This window comes from Lycium barbarum, chromosome 10 (genome assembly GCF_019175385.1).
Source record: "Lycium barbarum isolate Lr01 chromosome 10, ASM1917538v2, whole genome shotgun sequence".
NCBI lineage: Eukaryota > Viridiplantae > Streptophyta > Magnoliopsida > Solanales > Solanaceae > Lycium > Lycium barbarum.
Window position 1 is genome coordinate 32,790,047 of NC_083346.1, and position 7,270 is coordinate 32,797,316.

Consider the following 7,270-nt stretch of genomic DNA (forward strand, 5'->3'; position numbering starts at 1 on the left):
ACACCAGCTCTGAGCCAGGCTCAGACCCATCCTTCTGTACCTGCACCGGTCCCTGAACAGGCACCGGGATATCATGGTCTTCAGCCGGGAGATACAAATTCGATCGGTCAGGTTTTCATCGTGCCTGAGTGAGCTGGGTAAGATTGTCTTTATTAAGTTTTCCTAAAGTTTTTTTTTTCATCTTAATCTTATATGCGTGGAATTTTTTAACTGCAGGTACTATTTAGTTCACGAAACTACAAAAGCCATACTGGATGTTGTTCGGAATCTTATGGCGATCGGTTTTATATTTCGTGCGGTGAAATCTCATATGATACTCGACAGGCTATGTTTAGAGAGTTTAACATATGCATCTTATTATACATTTCATAACTTAAATTTACTTTTATATAAATTATCTGACATTAACTATTTGATTTGCAGATGTTGTGTACATGGGATCCAATAGACAACGATAGGGTTGCTGCGAACTTTGAGAGGAAGGGGAGTGCAAGGTTGTCTGATTGGTTTTTAAGGGTTAGAAAGTATACGAGGAAGCCCTAATCGTAGGACAATGGTAAGTAGTTTTATACTTTTGAAGTTACCTATGATCAATATGTCATTATTGAGTTATTAATTCTATCTTTAACTTCTTATTTTTGCAGAAAAAGGCTACGGGACATATGCCGACTCAAGATCATCTATTCCTAAAGACCCACACAAAAAAAAAGAAGCAGGAGTCGGATTCGATCGAATGGGTTGAGAACAGGGCTTATGATTCCTATGTAAGTGATAATTTTATTATTTAAGGAATTATTTAAAGTCTAATTATGATATATTCGTTATATACTAAGTTTTATTTTTTAATATACAGATGCAATTTATGTAAGATGTGGACCACTATAGCCAAACTCAGCCTGACCACCCCAGTCGTCCTCCACCGGAATTAGAGGTAGAATTTTGGTATAGAGTAGTTGGGGGAGTACAAAAGGGTAGAACGTACAGTCTAGGCCCAAGAAACAACTTAAGTCACTTTCGGCCAGGATTGCGAGGTGAAGGGTCTTCTTGACAAGCCAAGAGAGTTGATAGTGTTCAGGTCGCAACTATGGCGCAGAAAATCGAAGAACTTAATAAAAAATTAGCTGAGACTGAGGCAAAAAGGGTTGAGGAAAGTAAATTGATGAAAGAGAACCTTGAATCGCTCAAGGCACAAGTTAAAAGCCACATTGCATGTGCACCATTTGGTGTCCCCCCCCCCCCCCCCCCCCCGACCCAAAAGATGATGATGACGGTGATTACATAGCCCACACACTGGATGATTAGTTGTAATAGTTTGGATTTCATAATGGACTTATGTTTTATGCTTTATGGACTTATGTTAATACTACGTAGAACTAGTTAATGGTATTTTTGGTTGGACATTTGAATATTTTGAACTTTGAAGGTCTATTTAGATCGTATTTGATGTGTTTAGATAGTGTTTGATTGTTACTTAGGGTGATTTTATGTGTTGTAGCTCTTTAGAATTGGTTTGGAGCATTTTAATGCTAGTTTTGAGCAGGTTTTTGTGATGGATTTATGCAGGTATGGCAGCAGAAAATGCAGCAATTTTCCTAGTCCGTCGGTTTTCTGGAAATTAATTCTGTATAATTTCTAGAAAATCGACGGACTGCGTCGGTTTTGTTATTTATGTAAATAAAAAAACCGAAGTAGTCCGTCGGTTTTTATAAAATTTATATTATTATTTTTAAATTAAAAAAATAAAAAATAAAAAAACCAGCGCAATTCGTCGAATTTTTAATTTTTTTTATTGGATAAAAAACCGACGGACCGCATAAGCGACGCAGTTCATCGCAAAAAAACCAACACAGTCTGTCGGTTTCCAAAAAACGATGCTATGAAAATCGACGGACCGCGTTGGGTCGGTTTCCCATCGTTTTAATGAAAAAGCCGACGTGGGCCGTCGGTTTTGTTCGTCGATTTTTGACAGTATTTTAGTAATGGCATGATCAGAATCAGTTCTTCATAAATGATCAACTTCCAACTATCCAAACCAATCTTGAAACTGTTCATTAGATAACATCCTATCCAATCATTTGAAAATACACTCCTGATCTGCTCTACCATTCCACCAAGTGAAAGACTGCCCTTGGAATTAATTTTAGATAACTCACAAGAATTGATGCAAAAGGAAAAATCTTCATATTCTTGAGGAAAGACAGGAAAACCACCAATCTTTTCTTCTTCATTCAATATGATGTTGAAATCACCTCCAATCAGCCAAGGAGTAGTCATACCATCTGCCAAACAATACATGCTATCCCATAAAGACAACCTCTCAAGAGCATCATATTTTGCATAAACCAAAGTTACAACCATAGTCTTGTCCATCTCCTGGAAAAACAGCTTTAGAGTGACTTGTTGAGAGGTGTCCTCTAATATTTCCACATCAATATTATCATTTACAAAGAACCAGATTTTCCCATTATAGTTATTGTTGGTATAAGGCATACCAATCCTTCTCCTATAATGATGAATTTTATTAGCATTTTGAAAAGGCTCCATCAATGCAATAAGAAAAAATTTGTGATGTCTGTGCAGCATTTGCACTCTATGGAAAGCCTTCTGAGTTATGACAGATCTAATATTCCAAAATAATGTTTTGAGAACCATTTGGAACTAGACTTGTGAGCACCCCTCTTTGGTATCACATAGCAGGCAATTGATCAATGAATCCTTGCTTCTTGTTTTTTTTTCTGTTACCTTTAAAATGAGATTTTGAAGTTTTTGGAGAAATAGCAGCTTCTTTACTAACTTTCTCAAGTACCAAAGTAATAGCTTCAGTATCCTCTATGATATTTGATTCTGCTTTCCCACCTTTAGGGACTTGTTCCAACACTGCTGCATCATTTAAGTCAATATTGTGAGATACCAGATCATGTAGTTCCTTCATAGGTGAAACCTTCTTAAATACAGTCAGTTGGTGATCTTATGAATTAACTATTGTCACTATTGCTTGCTCAGAAAATATAGGTTGGTTCTCATGTTGTGATTCAATCCTTAATGGAAGAGGAGTAATAATTGATGCCTCTTCACACTCTGCCCTTACTACTAATTGCTGAAGATCGATCTCCAAAATAGAATCAGTCTTCTCAGTATCAGCAATAGAGTTGTCCATATCAGCTCCTCCTCCTGGATCACGATCAACCTCATCTCTCTTAGCACATATCATATCATCAGTAACCTATTTGAGAGAAATATCATTAACTCTCCCAACACCCTTTTCATCACCATTAGCACAAATGATACCATCAATAATCTGATTGAGAGAATGATCAACATCATTCTTAGCACAATTTTCATCCACTATGCAATTTACAATAGAATCACTACTGGTTAAAGGATCCAGCACCACTTGGACATGATTAGTTTTCTTGATCTCAAAATCTTGATCAAGATTTGAGAGCTCATCTACAATTTCCCCATCTTCCGCTTCCACTCTCTCACTCCAATTCTTCTTTTCCTTATTATCTCCAGGACTCTGAACTTGTGCAGCATCAACCACTAGAAAACCTCACTTCTTGGCTTTGGATAGCTCCCTCTCTTCTTTGTTTTTAATCTGCTCTTTGTTGACCTCTTCCACTTGATCATCTTCTTGTAATACATCAAACTTGTTGTGGATAACCACAATTGAATTCTGCACTAGCTGATGCTGACCCTTCCCTTTTTCTTTCCCAGCGTCTCTTTATCCTTATATGTCAAGGATTCTATTATCCTTGACAGCATTCCAATTTCCTAGATCCCCAAGCATTCTACCACTTGAGAAAAATCTAGCATTAAATCTCCTTCTGTTATAGGAAATGTTTTTCTTCTTATTTTGCTCCTGAACTGCAGCAGAAATCACAGGGGCAACCACAATGTTTGCATGACCATCAACTATTGCTTTTCCTTTATCTCTATTAACAATACCAGGCTTCTCCACAACGATTACCCTTTCCATCATTATTGGACACCTTTTCTTTTTGCAAATCCTCATCCTCATAAAGTTCACGATGTATATGCCAACATTCATCCACATTGTGCCCTTGCAATCTACATTCTCCACAATAATTTGGAAGATCGTCATAATGAATCTTAACTTTAATCAGATTAATCTCCTTTGTCTTCTTATCTTCGATTTCCATATTAACAAATTTTGGTAGATCTGATAGTAAATCTACCAACACTTTGACACGAGCACAACTAGGGCTTGTACGATTAATGATAGCAAGATCTAGTTGCAATGGAATTCCAACAGCAGTAGCAAGAGAAAACAAAGACTCTCGACCAAACTTTGTTGGCATTAGATTGGGAAATGATATCCAACTTATTACCTTCGAAGTTTCTTCATCAATCCTGAACTTAGAGTCATATATCAATGGTCGCATTTGATATGAATATCAATCTTTAGCCTGCAGCTAATAAGATCCCTTGGAACACAACTTAATAAATTCCTCCATTAATGACAGTCGAATCAATACGTGCCTAGATCGAAATAATCCGATTTCACACTAACCTTTCAGCCCACATTGTATGGGAATTATGGTTCTTAACTCCTCCAGTTCTGGCCAACCATTCGAAAACTTCCTTATGACAGCATGTTTAAGCTTCTCCAAAACTTCCATATCATCCACTTCCTTTTCTGTCCATCGTAAAATTGGAGTACCATTAATAAACGACACATTCTTTATTGGAATATTGGACGTGGAAGTACGATTTTGCATGGGATTTAGAGTAGTAGTATTTTGGCTTTGAGTCATCTACTTGAGTATGAGTTGTTTGAAGAGATGAAAAGGGAATTTAAAAAGACTTGCTAGCCACCGGAGTGTCACGACCCAAACCGGAGGGCTGCGACTGACACTCAAGACCCTACTCGGCAGAGCGCCTTACTATCTTTACGCTCATAAGTCACAATCTTGTGTGAACCTTCAAATTATGAAGTGACGCTTCCGTCAAGTAAAACATGAAAAACCTTTTAATAAAACTCGTTCGCCAAGTCAGGGACTTCTCCCTTATCGTTAATTCAGAGAAGACTTCGGTCACAATAAAATATTTAAAACAATGCATATGAACACGTCGACCTACATGGCCGCTTTACACAACTGTCGACATCTCGACATACTATCCACAGGACACTGTCTGCAAAAGCCTCTACAAGGACCAAGTTACCATATCATAAGTTGAGACAGGGCCCTAACATACCCGTAATGCTTCTGACTCGAGGACATGCATAAGTACTCTGACTCGGCAACACTCCGAATAGAAATGGAGTTACCCAATCCAGCTGATAGCTCGGGAACATCCTATGGCAAGTGTTCTCTACTCAACAGTCTGCACCTGTGTGGCATGAAACACAGCACCCTGAGGCAAAGAGACATCAGTAAGAATAATGTACCGAGTATGTAAGGCAAAACTGAAACAATATATCTCGATTCGAATGATAAAAAGAGTAACAGACTCAATCTGTACATGTCACCAACACTGCGAATCATGTACGTGCATATGAACTTTTAATGCATCATGAGTGTATATATATATATATATATATATATATATATATATATATAATGCATGCCTTCGCCTTGCTTGCATCCCCTTCGAGCATAATAGGATAATGGCCCTTTCGGGCATAATAGCATAATGGCCCCTTGGGGCAGCCCCTTGGGGCATCATAATCATCGTATACCAGCTTATTAGGTAGTTTTCATATATAACGCCTTAGCCCATTTTCCCCTTCCTCATGAAATGATGTTGTGCATGTATGTAAATAGGCAAATGCATGAAAATCTTTGGAAACCATCAAAAGACTCCTTTCAGAGCAACTTTAGTTCAAAACGGGAACTTCTTCCCTTTTCTTAAAAATGGAAACTTCTTCCCCTTTTCATTTGTCTCCTTCGAGACTCAAAAATCAAATGTGAAATGCATAGGAATAATAAACCTTATGAATGTCCCCTTCGAGAATTAGACATCGTTATGGAATCGTACAACTTATGGATGCCCCTTCGGGCTTAAGAAGTCAAGGAACTCAGGATATCCTACATCTAGGAGTGGATTCATTATGGATATCATTACGCTTCGCACTTGTCATAGATCATGCCAAAAATAAGGAAAGGATAGCCTTAATATACATGGATAATCTCCTTCTCAATCCAAAATAAATCTTAACATAATCCTCTTGCATCTACAACAAGTGGAATGATACCTTTATCAACAAACAATGTCGCAACTATCATATCTTGCTAATATTATAACTTTCGGAAAATCGGGCAGCACCTTCCCTATTTATACTATATCCCAAAGACCAATAAGGGTCATCAAATAGCCCAACAACAACAACAACAACAACAACAATCAACAATAGCAATAACAACATCATTAACACCAATAGGCTTCATAAAACATCCCACACAATGTTCTCCCAATTCATCAACCAATCATTAGACTTTATGAAGCTTTAACAACTAAATCTCCATGATACAATTCATAATATCCATGGTAAAGAATATTCTTAACTCAATCAAGGTTGGAAGAGCTTGACATCTTGTCTATCTTTGATAAATTCCTTTGCCCCGTCAAGATTTGGTGTTTGGCACAAGAATCACAAAACTCTATAAGTTTTTCGAACCTTGTATATAGTCCCGTCACTTTAATCCGCTCACTAGTTACCTCTCAATGTTTCTTGGGAGCTCTCATATATTTTGGATGAAGAGGAGTGGAGAAAATGAAGTTTAGGGTCATATTTTCCCTTATATAGTGGATTAGAGTCGGTGACACTGTAGCAGCGCTGTTACTGTAGTAGCGCAGTTACTGTAGCAGCGTTTCTGCTCTGTCAGCCTAACTTGTAAGGTCCATAATTCTCTACTTCGATGTCGTATCGAGGAGCAGTTTGTTGAATTGGAAACTAGACACGACGAAATTCATTTTAGGATTTTGAAACACCTTAAAACTCCTAATATACTAGGAGATATACCCCTCCAAAGTCGGCTGAAAATATGCCCAAAATTCTACCAACCTTTTCCAAATTTTCGACAAACTTATTTTCTTCGATTTGCTTGGTCCCGGAATCTTTCGAAACTCTCCATACATACTATTTATCATTAATCGTACTTGATAATAGTAATGTCCTTTGGTTCCAAGGTTGTCCTTCCCGGTTACGCCTTACAAGATCGTAATTCATCCTTTACTCATACAATATTCTTAATAATGCTTCGTTCCTCATAATCCAAAGTTTTTTTTCTTTGCCATAGCTCGA

At 37.6% G+C, this 7,270-nt stretch overlaps 1 long non-coding RNA gene across 1 annotated transcript; it reads left to right on the forward strand.

Moving 5' to 3' along the window:
* The first annotated feature begins 278 nt into the window (after window positions 1–278).
* On the forward strand, window positions 279–1,197 carry LOC132612803 (uncharacterized). Its single transcript, XR_009571943.1, has 3 exons — window positions 279–556; window positions 645–764; window positions 854–1,197. It is a non-coding gene; the product is annotated as an uncharacterized LOC132612803 (long non-coding RNA).
* Window positions 1,198–7,270: the final 6,073 nt, after the last annotated feature.